The 12,855-nt window shown below is 58.3% G+C and overlaps 1 pseudogene; it reads right to left on the reverse strand.

Moving 5' to 3' along the window:
* Nucleotides 1-1,957: 1,957 nt before the first annotated feature.
* LOC138843231 (cocaine esterase-like) lies at nucleotides 1,958-9,751 on the reverse strand (annotated as a pseudogene).
* Between the last annotated feature and the right edge of the window lie 3,104 nt (nucleotides 9,752-12,855).

Consider the following 12,855-nt stretch of genomic DNA (forward strand, 5'->3'; position numbering starts at 1 on the left):
GAATCCTCCTTGGGCTGCCTCTTCCTCTCTTCCTCCTGGCAACCCTGGCCCATTCCTGCTGAGGGTCTCTCTGTGGGTGGTGGCCCTCAGTAGGCGTGCAGGTGTGGTCACGCTCTCTCTCCTTGAAATCAAAGCTGCTTTTGTGCACTGCCTGTGGCTGCTGCTGCTGTGAATCCTCATCTCCATGGGGACAAGAAGCTTGAGTAAAATGTAAGACCCAGGGCCCACACCTTCCCCACCGGGCACCCAGCAGGGTACGTGTGGTCCTGTGACAGCAGTGGGGGTGCCGGGAGTCAGCCTGAGTGTAGGAAACATCAGGCTCCCTGCAGGAAGGAGGAGCAGCCTGGGCACGGGAGCCCCCAGGGGAAGTGGATCCTGGCTCATGAAGGCTGACTTTGTGGCTCCTGAGAACTGGCCTTGACCTCTGCTCAACCCAGGGCTCTCTCAGCCACTATGGCCAGGGCTAGCCCAGTGCAAAGTCCAGAGGGAGAAACATTATCTGTGTACCCCATGAAGGAGTCAGTGGCACAAGCACTTGGGCCCTCCTCTGCTGCTTTCCCAGGTGCACTTGCAGAGATCTGGATCAGGAGTAGAGCAGCTGGGACCTGAACTGTCGCTCATATGAGATGTCAGGAACGTGGTAGAGGTTTAACCCCCTGTGCAAACAACAGCCCTATACACCATTGTTACTGCACTAATGATTCATGGTACCCAGCTGTGCAGGTAACCAGGTGTCTTAGAGAGCTGAGGGTCTAAGAAAACATGGCAGGTTCACTCAGGTGAATGTGACTCAGCCGTGAAAGGACTGGAACCCTTTATTTGTGCTGCATGGATGGGATTAGGGCGCCACTCATGGCAGCCTGCAGGGACGAAGCCACGGTGACTCCTGGAGTCCGGGTCCTCTGTGGCCTCTAAGAGATGTGAGATCACAGGCATGCTGGGAGGAGGAGGAGGGGTCTTAAGGCACCCATGTGTGGGCAACAATCCCCAACGCAGCTCCCTCCATGTGGGGAGGGCCAGGGACTGGGAGGACAGGAGAGGGAAGTGGGTAAAACAGAGGACGTTGGGAGGGACCCAAGCCCAGTGGGTGTTGAGCAAGCTGGGCTGGCACTGGTGTTGCCCAACACAGCTGCATGGAGGGTGCACTGGGTGTGTCTCACACGAGGGGCCCCAGGGCAGGTTGGCAATGAACCTCAAGCATGGGTTCTCCACAATGGTCTGCTGAGTGCATGGAGGCCAGGAGGACTGAGTGGCCACGAGACTGCTGAATGCATGGCTCCTCCGTGGATGTGTGTGAGTGCATCGGGCCCCACCTGCACTGGAGCCCCTGTCCCCCACCCCCACACTGGCAGCTACAGCTCTGTGTGCTTCTGCTCAGCTCCTCTTAGCTCCTGGACCCTCTGGGGCAGGGTGTGGGTCCAGAACTGGAGCCTGCGGGCCTTCAGGGCCTGGCCCACAGCAGGCTGCACGTTCAGCTGCAGGTATCGCTCGTCCTGGTCAAACACGGGCCAGTGCGGCAGGCCCTCGCCGTTGGGGTTCTTGCAAACAAGAAGTCAGGAAGGGGGCACCGAGTCACTTTGAGCCCTGTCCAGCCCAGCCCTGAGCACCTATCTAGGGTCCTGCCAGGCCACCTTGCAAGCCAGGTGGGGTGAGGAATGGGTTTCCAGAAGGATATCAACGACCTTGCTCTAGTGACAGCCCCACGTGGAAACCCAGCAACCTGACCTGGCCTGTCCCTCCCCACTCAGGGATCCTCTGGGCAGAGCAGCTCATGGCCACCCCAGGTCACTGGGAGATGGGAAGATGTGCCTGGTCCCAGGGCCCCTGTGAGTGCCAGTGGGTCCTGCAGCTGGGGAGGGCGCTGTCACGTGACTTAGGACCCTGGATGCTGGTGAGGTCCCCCCAGAGGAGGGAGGGCAGAAGGTCCCAGGTCCCTGGGGATTTGGGGGGGTTTGTCTCACCCGTTGCGAGCAAAGTTGACCCAGTACTTCATCACCCTCCTGCTCAGCAGCTCCTCCTCCTCAGTGAGGGGCACTGCAGAGGGGAGGGGCAGGGTCAGCTCGGGCCACCCCAGTCCTGCTGCCCATCATGCACCACGCACACCAGCCCAGGTGGAGCTGACCCTCGGCTACTGGCGAACCTGTATGTCTTTCCCTCACCAGTGGGACCTGCTTTGTCACGCTCCACGTCCCCAGTCATTCCCTAAATCATTGACACTGGCTTCTTCCTGGACTAAATGCTTACTTCCCTCTGTCCCTGGGACATTGCTCAGGAAACAGACCTGACTTTGAACCCAAGTGCACCCAGGCTGGACACTCATCCCTGGGAGGGCAGAAGAGGAGGGAGCAGAGGCTGCACCCTCAGGGCTCTCAGACCCAAACCTGCTCTGCCCTCTGAGCTGTAAGACTTCGGACCCTGGATCCCATCTGAGCCTCCTGCTTTCATCCCAGTGGGGGTGCAGAGCCCCTCAGAGAGAGCCTGGACCTCATCCCATCCTGGTGATGGAGGAAGATTCACCTTTGCTGCCAAAGAAATGTGATCTGAACACAAAGAGTAGCTCATCGCCGTGGTCGGCCCTCATGTGGGGCGGCCTGAGGTCCTTTGTGAAGCTGGGTCGATGCTGGAACTCGTAGAAGTAGACAGGGGCGTGGGCACCTGGGGATGAACAAGGAGATGCGTGACCATGGGGACCACACATCACTGCCACACTAGGCTGGGTCCTGGCAGTATAGCAGAAACCTGGGGGGAGCAGTTGCAGTGGGCATGGCCTGGATTAGATCTGGCCTTGTGCTTCGTGGCTATGAGGTCTGGGAACAGTGAGTGGAACTCACTCAGCCGTCTCCTCCCCCCTTCCATAGCCAAGATGTCCATCTCCAGGTTCAGTCATGGGGGTTTAGTGAGAGGAGTGACACCAGGTCCCCAGCACCCTGAGACCCCATTAGACATGGATCAGGACCTGGACAGGACAGGCGTCACCCTCAGGAAAGGACCCAGCTCTGAGCTGCCCCTAGCGAGTGAGGCCTCAGTCCCAGATGAACTCACGCTGGGAATGTGCTACTCGGAGTGCAGGCATCACGAACATGGCGTCTGCCATCATCTCCTGGAACTGGGCCATGAGGGTCTTGGGGTCCTCATTGCTCCCCATGTACTCGTCCATCAACAGGTCCCCAAAGCGGGAGGCAGCATCTGGCCCAGGGGAAGGGGAAGGAGTGAGGGGAGCAGCTCCTGGGAGGGAGGCAGCAGGCTCAGGCTGGGGGACGGAGGTCCTGTATAGTCAGAAACTGGGGGAAGAACCAAGCTCTCGGAGACCCCTCCCCTAAGCACAGAGCAGTGCCTTGGTTCCTGGAGTCCCTGTGTGGGCAGGTGCCTGAGGTGCGCTCTGTTGTGGCAGGAGTGTGGGGGCCTCACCAGCCGTTTTGTTGCTTGATATGTTAGTTCCTTTATGGCCCCTCTGTCTCTCTCCTCTTGAGGGTCAGTACCTAGTAGGACCTGAGTGGAGAGGCGAGAGTCCCAAGTGTGTATGGCTGGGCCTGGAGGTTTGAAGCCCAGAAACCTGCCCATCTCATGGGCAATGTGGGCACTCACCCTAGGGATGACCCAGCCATACTCATCGTTCTTGAACCAATGATGCTGGGGACGGGTTGAAAGTCAGCCGAGGCCAGCAGCTCCTCGGGGTGTCTGGGCAGGAAGACTCTGTCCACCACCCTGCGATGACCTTGAAGACCTGGTGTCATGTGGGATCAGGGAGAAAGCTTGTGTCCCAGGTATTTTATGGTTCCCTCTGTGTAAATCCCCATGCCTGGCTCAGCCCAGGGTACTCAATCCCACCTGGGGGTCCCCAGACTGGGATCCAGGACTGCACCTCCTGTTCCCATCCACGGCTGGGATGTCAGCAGGCATGGATGGGAGGTAGCAGCCCCAAGGACTATGAGGTGCACACAAGCCCATCACCCCCTCACCCACGTGCAAGGGGCCCAACCTGGGTGATGGCCAGCATCTCCTCTTCACTCTTGGCCCTCAAGCAGCGCACCAGGGTCTCTGAGTCCACCTGGCCACAGCCAGACAGGTTGGCCACCACCTGTAACGGGACCACACAGGGGCTGGCACAGCCATGCTGGAGACTGGGGGTTGCCCACGGCCCCACTGAAGGCAGATGTACCCCAAATCACACAGGGTGTGGTGTGTGCACGGCTGCAGTGGAAGCTGATTGTTGCTCCTGCCCCATGACTTGGCACCGCCCAGCCGCAGTGGGCAGCACCTGCTGTGCTGGTTGCTGACAACCTGGGGCTCAGGCGGGCATAGTGGCAGAGCCAAGAATCACTTTTGTCTCTGCTGGGGCTCAGATTGCAAATTCTGGCCCTGGAACCCCTCACCAATTCCCCAATAGGCAGCTGTGCCTGTGTACCCAATGGTCCACGCTGTGCTCATTTCCCTGAGACTGTAATAGAGGCAGGAGCAGCAGTGCTGGCTGGGCAGTGAGGACACTCACTGTGGAGACCACCTCAGACGAGCTGGTGATGAGGCCGGGCAGCACGGCCACCCCACTCTCCATGATGGCTCCGTGGAAGAGACCTTGAGACATGGGTGACAGCACATGCGAGACACACTCGTGCCAACAGAAGACACGCCGAAAATGGTGACCCGGCCAGGGTTGCCTCCAATATTGTGCTGGACCCAGCGCAGCGCGGCCACTTGGTCCAGGTAGCCCCAGTTGCCGGCGGCGTGCTGGTCTCCAGTGCTGAGAAGTGGCAGGCACAGGGGTCACAGGGCTGTCCTGGTGCCACACTTCCCCCAGGGCCCATCCCAGCCCAGGTCTCACCTGAAGAAGCCCAGGACTCCCAGGCGGTACTGGATGGTGACCACCACCACGTCCTCAAATGCCGCCAGCGCAGAACCATCATACATGGAAGCCATGCCCAGAGTCATTCCGCCACCGTGGATCCACACCATCACCTGGGGGGTCAAGGATGGACCCTGTGGCTCCCCCAGCCTAAAGCCTGCTCATCTCCAAGCTGATCTAACCAATTTTGGGATCTGTGCAGGTGCCCAGCACACTGAACACCACCAAGACAGCAGGATCTGGGACATGAGCCAGGGTCCCAGTGCCAGCAGGAAGGCCAGGCCTCCCATCCTTGGAGTTCTAGCCCTTGTTTCAGAGCTTGGCTGCATCAATTCCAGAACCTGCAGTGAGGTGGAAAGCTAAGGGCTGAGTCTTGGTCCTTCCACATGGATGTCATTCAAAGTGCCCTCCCTCCCCAGGGGCTGCCCAAGCGTCCATGGCTGATGTCCTGTGTGACCTCCAAGGTCAGCCCTCACCACACAGCAGAGTGAGTCTCCTGGGTGTGAGGATGATGGCAGTGTCCTGGGGCCATCCAGGACCCACTCATTCTGACCTCTGACAGCAGCCAGGCCCCTGGGACCCCACGCCCAGGCCTCAGCTGCCCACCGTTGGGGAGCAGCACTTCTTGGCTCTGAGAGTGAGAGGCTTCTGGACAGGGTGCGCTCACAGGAGGGCCTGTGCTCAGCTTCTCCTTTCTCATCTTCTAGCAGAAGGCAATGTCCTCCCACCCCGGCCGACCCTGCCCCACACTCACAGGCAGGTCAGAGCCCTCACGGGCATGTGCAGGCGAGTAGATGTTGAGGTACAGGCAGTCCTCGGACATGGGGATTGAAGGTGGGGTGATGTTCACCTGCAGAACATCTTGACCCATCATAGCCAAGTCCTGCAGACACCTGGAGCCACACAAGGCAAGATGCTAGTCCAGGGCTCTGCAGTGGCCCACACCAGACCCTCCCCATCCCCTGCCTCCTGCAACGCTGCTCACTCATGGTCCTACTCTACGCCCTTCCCACCATGATACACCTCTTAGACTCTGGGCAAGTCGGGATGGCGCCGACATCCAGGGAGCCTCAGGTGTGTGAGGGACTTGGGCACCACTTCCTGACTCTCAGGAGACTTGAGGGAGGTCGTGACTGCAGTGACACTCAGTGGAGGTGACATCATTGCTGGATGACAGACCCAGCCATGCCCGGAGCAGGCCAGCCTGCCATACATGCTGCCTGGGTGGACGGATGGCGTTTCTCCAGGAAGGCCAGGTGGGCTTCTGTGGCCTTAATTCTAGACTCTCTGGGAACCTCATCGCTCCCACCCTCTCAGTCGTAAGGACAGACAAATGTCCCTTGGCCAGTGTCCTTTGGCTCAGTGACCATGGCAGCCACCAATGTTCCCTTCTCAGGGACCTGCAGGGTTTGCTGCTGGAAGTCAGGGAGATCAGGGACTCCTGCAGATGTCATGGAGCCAAGCTGGCCCTCACCCAGTGCCAGCACCCCTGGCTGCACAGAACCTGTGGCGAAAGTGAACGAGGGGAGGTGGGTCTCTGCACACTCTGCAGCACCTGGAGCTCACGCCCTCTGAGTGTCAAGTCCTGGGCAGGAGCCTGGCAGCAGCCAGGAGCCTCCTGAGCCTTCGCAGGCTTGCTGGAAACCTGCACATGGCAATCCTGCACACAGGAGGATCGTGGCTTTCAGGTGTGAGTTAAAGGACAGCTGGGCCTGGCCCACTGCTCAAAGGATCTCCTCCCCCCACCCCAGGTCCAGAGCTCCCCTGTGCCCTGGGAGCGCTTACATGGCTGGGTGGGAGGTCCCGTCCCTCACTCCACTCCAAGCTTCAGCAGGTTCAGGAGGTGCAAAGCGCAGCGGCCCCAGAGGTGGCTTGGCAAAGGGAATTCCCAGGAAGGTGTGGACGCCCGCATCGGTGCCTTCCACGTGGACCAGGCTCCCGCGCACCTGCCCCGTGTGCGTGTTCCGGATGGGGCTGGCAGAGTCCTGGCCTGTGGGCAGAGAGGCGCATCAGGTGGGGCTCCCCATGAGCTGCACTCCCACACTGCTGCTGTGGCCTCTCCTTGGCATCAGCACCTCGGTATTGCCAAGGACTCGGACCTACAAACAGATTTCCTGCAAGTGCCTTATGATTCCACTCAAATGAGCGGCCAGAAATAGCGTTTCCATAGTGATAGGAAGCAGAGCAGTGTGTTTCTGATGCTGAGGCCGGGATTGCACCGAGTGGAAGAACTGACAGAGTGATCTCTGTGAATGGAATAAACAGCCATGGAAGTGCACAGTGGACATGGTGCAAGGCGCTGGGAACCTTGCTGGCCCCTGAGCAGGAGGCCCTAGGCTGGGTGGACAGAAGCCCGTGATACCAGTCACCTTTTCCACTCATGGTTTTTAATTACATTCTTCCTCTATGTGGGCTCAGGAACCATAGAAGCAACGAACTTTTCAGACCGAAAATATTCAGGAAATATATTGTGTGTCTGTGCTCAGTATTACAGACTTTTCTCTCACTCTTCCTGACACTGATATAACAGTTACTCACCCAGCACTTGCATTGTGTGGTAGAACTCATCTGGGGATGATTTAACGTGTGCCAGAGAACTGTGGCACATACACGCAAACACGATGCGGCTTTCCGTACAGAACTCGAGCGTCCCAGTTTTGGAATAGGCGCTCTGGAATTTAGGAATAGACTCCCAGTTCAGGAATAGACTCCCAGTTCAGGAATAGACTCCCAGTTCAGGAATAGACTCCCAGTTCAGGAATAGACTCCCAGTTCAGGAACAGACTCCCAGTTCAGGAATAGACTCCCAGTTCAGGAATAGACTCCCAGTTTAGGAATAGACTCCCAGTTTAGGAATAGCCTGCAGCCTGCTGGAGGACCAGCAGAACGCACCCCTCATCTGATGCACCCTGTGGCCAATCTCAGACACACCCACCTGTGGCCAAGTCAGACTTTATTATTGGTGTGGCTGGGCCAGGGAGTTAAGAGTCTTTGCTTCAAACTCCCCTTCCTCTGGCTCACGGAAGGGGCTTTTATACACACACACAGAGCATAAGCTGGGAAATGGGGGTGGGGGGGAGTCTGGGTTCTAGGTAGTGTCCTTAGCATTCATCTCCCTGAGCTGTGGCTCTCTATGGGCCGATTTGTACCTGGATTTCAGACACGCACACACCCTGTGTCCTTTCAGTGTCAACCTGGTGACTGTTCCGTCCTGAGTGGTCATCTACTTTGTTTCCCCTAAGATTTATTTATTTGTTTGTGTGAAAGGCAGAGCTACTTACAGAGAGAGCGAGGAAGGAAAAGAGACTCAGAGATCTTGCACCCACAGGTTTACTCCCCAAAGGGCCACAATGGCTGGGGCTGGGCCAGACCAAAGCCAGGAGCCTGCAACTCCATCCAGGTCTCCCAAGCACTTGGACCATGTCCCTCAGCTTTCCCAGGGGCGTCAGCAGGGAGCAGGATCAGAAGTGGAACAGTCAGGACTCAAACCTGCGCTCACGTGGGATGCCAGCTTCGCAGGTGGCAGCTTAACCCTCTGGGCTTCCACGCTGCCTCCTCGATTGTTTCTTTGAGGAATAAGACTTTTGCAGGAATAAAAAACAACTTACTCATTAGAATACGGCCAAGGGATTTATTTTTGTGTTCTTAGCGGGGCAGGGGAAAAGAGGCTCCTCCAAGGAAAAACTGGTCCTTTTTTTATCTTTGGGAGACTCTGTGACAACACCAAGAGACAACTGGATTCTTTCCGAGCATGAGACCAACAGGAAATACTGTTTGAGCCACTGGGGCTGGAGTTCCGGCCCCGCAGCTTAGCCTGCCGCCGGTCACACCAGCATCCCGCATCAGAGTGCCTGTTGGATCCCAGCTGTTCTGCTTCTGATCCAGCTCCCTGCTCACGAGCCTGAGAAGGCAGTGGAAGCTGGCCCAGGTCCTCGGGCCTGATTCCTGGTGTCCACAGGGCCCATCCCCAAGTGTTGCAGCCATCTAGGGAGTGAACCGGCAGATGGAAGCGCACTGGCTCTCTGGTCTCCCTCTGTCAGTCAATTTTCAAATAAGTAAATCTTTAAAAATCAATAAAAGAATAAATGAGGCATCTACAAGGCCAGGCTGAGCTTCCTGCCAGGCTCAGACATCCTTGAGAGCCTGGGCAAAGGGCGGGGAATGGTGAATTCCAGCTGGGCTGGGCACAGGGGAGGGTGAGTGTGGAGCCCCTGGGCAGAGTAGATTGGGACAGGGTGGGGGAGAAGACCTGTCAACCTAGAGCATCCAGGGTCGGACACCCAGGCCCCATCTCACCTGGGTGAGCTCTGGGAAAGTCAGGGAGGGCCCGGGCAGGCACAGAGCCCCTGGTCTTTGCCTTCAAGTGGAAGACTCTGACCCCAGAGCAGCCGCGTGGGCTGAGGGGCCCTGTGGCCTCTGAGATCAGCCCGGGCCCCCATGCTCCCTGCTATTAACCTTCAGAGGGGACCAGGTGCCTCTGGCCAAGAGCACCCCAGAAAGTCCCTGGCAAGGGGAAGATGTTGATAATTGTTCTCAGGACTGCGGACGGGGTCGCCAACAGCCACACACACACAGGAAGGGATCGCCTGGACCCCTCAACCCAAGCTGCCCTCTAGGAGCCCCTCCTGATAGGCTCACTCCTCGGTGTCTGGGGCCTCGGGCAGCCCTGACCCTCTCCAAGCCTCAGGGGCTCACCCTGGGCACATAGGTCCCCTGCTGTCACCCCCGCTGGCTTCACCAGCACAGGTGCTGCCCTCCCGTGGCCGCAGGCTCTAACTGCAGGATTGGGCAGATCCGACCCAGGTCCCTGTTGCTGCCTGCGGGAGCCTCACCATGGGCTGGGACAAGGAGGAGCAGCAGGAGCCCGCAGGCCAGGGCGCTGAGCTGCGCGCAAGGTTGGTGCGTCCCCATGGTCCGAGGCAGGTCCACGCGTGCGCTGCTGTGGCCCCGAGGCTGTGCCAGGTGCTCCAGGGGTGGATCAAGGCCTCAGGCAACCCGCCCAAAGGGGAGTTTGGCCTGGGCAGGGAGCAGGGGGGACGAGCCCGGGGGTGGGGCTTAGGGGCCAGGCTAGAGTGGGACTGAGAAGGCAGAGGCCAGCACACAGGTGAGGAATGGCCTCCTCCCCTCTATCAGGCCCCTGCGCGGTGTGCCGGGACCCTCCCCTCTGTCCTGGGGTTCCTGTGCTCACTGTTCTGGCAGCTGTGGCCCAGGAGGTGGAGAGCAGGGAGCAATGGGCTGTGACTGCAAACACTGGGAGAGTCGGGGGCAAGATCAGGACCCCTCCTAGACAGAAGTGGGATGACCTGCGGGGACGCGGGACTGGTCTGGCGCCTGCACTGCCTGGTGACTGCCCCCAGCACTGCCAGCTCCTCCCCGGGTCAGGACTCAGTTTACCTGTTCAACTGTCTCCACAGGCCCCTCCCTACTCAGTCATGGCTCTTTTGAAAGGCACACATGACCCTGGTCCTTGTTTTCCCTTTGTTTAATCATTGACTGACTTAGTGTCTGGAGGGAGAGATATTCCCCAAAGGCCTGCGGTGGTTGGGCCTGTGCCAGGAACTCATTCCCGATCTCTTGCATGGGTGGCAGGGATCCAAGTAGGTGAGTTCTCACCTGCTGCCGCCCAGGGTGTGCGTGCCCATGAAGCTGGAATGAAGAGCAGACCTGGGGGGGCACCGCCTGGGGCCACAGCATCCCATATGGACGCTGGTTCGAGTCCCGGCTACTCTACTTCCGATCCAGCGCCCTGCAAGTGCACCTGGGAAAGCAGAAGAAGATGGCTCAAGTCCTTGGGCCCCTGTACCCACATGGGAGACCCAGAAGAGGCTCCTGGCTTCAGATTGGCCCAGATCTGGCCATGGCAGCCATCTGGGAAGAGAACCCTGGTGCTCCAACATATCATTGTGAGTATCCCACGTGGCGTCTTAACGGCTAGGCCAAGGCTCCCTCTGTTGGTGGCACTTCTTAAGGTCTATCCCCCTGATCACTTGTGACTTTCCATGTCCCCAGCTCCCCCCCAGAGAGGTGTGTTCTGCACATTTCATAGGAACCTGTGGATCTGAACCCAGCGAGGCACTCCCGAGCCCCTGGAGAGGCACGCACTTGAGTGGCAGCTTCCAAAGCCTGTGTCCCTTCAGGCTACAGGGAAGCCAGCATGGCACAGGATCCAGCCTCAGTCCAGGGAGAAATAGTGTCGGGACCAGCCTCGAGTGGCCTTTGGTACCCGCTGAGAATCAGCCATGGCTTCTAAGTGCTGCCCCTGCCCCTGCGGTCACAGGAATCCATCAACAGAGTGAAGAAACACCAGCAGAAGGGGAGGAAACAGTTTCAAATGATTCATCTGAGAAGGGATTGATGTCCAGAATAAAAGGAACTCAAACATTTGCCTTTTAGAAAGGAAAATGGTCTGAATGCGTAAGTTTCCTAAAGATGCTACACAAAATCTAAAATCTCTGAAAGCAGCCAGCATCACGAGGAGCAGCAGGAGACCGCAGACAATGGCGCCGAGCTGAGCTCCCCTTCGGTGCAGCCCCATGCTCCAAGGAGGCCGCGTGCACACCTCTGTGTCCCGCAGGCTGCACCCAGTGCTCCAGGCTGGGATCAGGGCCTCGCCCCTGGCCTGGGCAGGAAGCAGGCGGGGCACACCGCGGGGGCGGGGCTTGAGCGCCTCTGGTGGGAGTGGACTGAGAGAAGAGAGGTCAGTAGGGACCCAGGCATGGCTGCCTCCCCTCTCACCGGGCTCCTCGGGGGTCCAGGCCCCTCACCTCAATCCTGGAGTCACCAACTTCACTGTCCTTGCCGTCCTAGTCCGAGATAGTGTAGGCATACAGTTTGCAGGACACCAGGGGGCCTTCTAAGGGAATAAACCATTAAAAAAGTGATATATTTATTTTTTATTTATCTGAAAGGCAGAGTTAAAGAGTCAAGGGAGATACAGAGAGAGATATTCCATCTAGAGCGTCAGTCTCAAAGGTCCAGGGCTGGGTCAGCCCAACGCCAGGAGCCAGCAGCTTCTTCTGGGTCTCCCAGGTGAGTGCAGGGGCCCAAGCACGTGGGCCTTCTGCTGCTTTCCTAGGCCCATTAGCAGGAAGCTGGATCGGAAGTGAAGCCACCAGGGCTCGGCTCTGTGCCTACATGGGATGAAGGCACTGCAGGTCGTGGCTCACTGCTCTGTGCCACAGCCCCTGCCCCAGGGGTCACCTGAGCCAAGGCTGGCAGGTGTCACTGTGCCGGATCCTGGAAGCTCCTCCTTGGTTTCCAGGCTGGGTGCCCACTGGGTCCAGGCCCCTCCTCCATCCTTTCCCGACTCTGCCCATCCCCTCCCTGCTCACTCAGGGTCCAGGTTTTGAGAGGCAGTGACCATGGCACTAACTAAGGCTGAACCCAATGTGTGCTGTGTCCCCAGCTTCTTCTGAGACACAGTTCTGTCCTCTCCTTGGCAGTGAAAACCTGCTGGTCCTGCCTGATATGTGGCAACCAGGCAGGAAGAACAATGGGAATTCGGGAGCTGGAACTTTGCCAGCCCTGCATTGCAACTTTATCCCTTTGCTTGTCAGTCTTTTATACCACTTTCCCAGGATGCACCCGTGCCTCAGCTGGGACCAGGAAGGAGAAGCCATGATGGAAACATGGAAGTGAAATTCTGGATGGAGGGGCCATACAATCCCTTCAGTATTCCCACAGGTGAGATCCCACCCCACTGGGTTATGCATTTAGGGCACCGCCCCCTGAGATGAGAAAGGGGAGGGCCCTCTCTGCCCCTGGCTGTGCTTGGGAATCCTCCTTGGGCTGCCTCTTCCTCTCTTCCCCCTGGCAACCCTGGCCCATTCCTGCTGAGGGTCTCTCCGTGTGTGTGTGTGGCGGCCCTCAGTAGGCGTGCAGGTGTGGTCACGCTCTCTCTCCTTGAAATCAAAGCTGCTTTTGTGCACTGCCTGTGGCTGCTGCTGTTTTTGTCATGTAGGAAGTTAGAAACAGCCTCTGAGTGTGTGTGAGAAGGGCCTGAACCCCAGCACCTA

This window comes from Oryctolagus cuniculus, chromosome 18 (assembly GCF_964237555.1).
Source record: "Oryctolagus cuniculus chromosome 18, mOryCun1.1, whole genome shotgun sequence".
In the NCBI taxonomy this organism is placed as follows: domain Eukaryota; kingdom Metazoa; phylum Chordata; class Mammalia; order Lagomorpha; family Leporidae; genus Oryctolagus; species Oryctolagus cuniculus.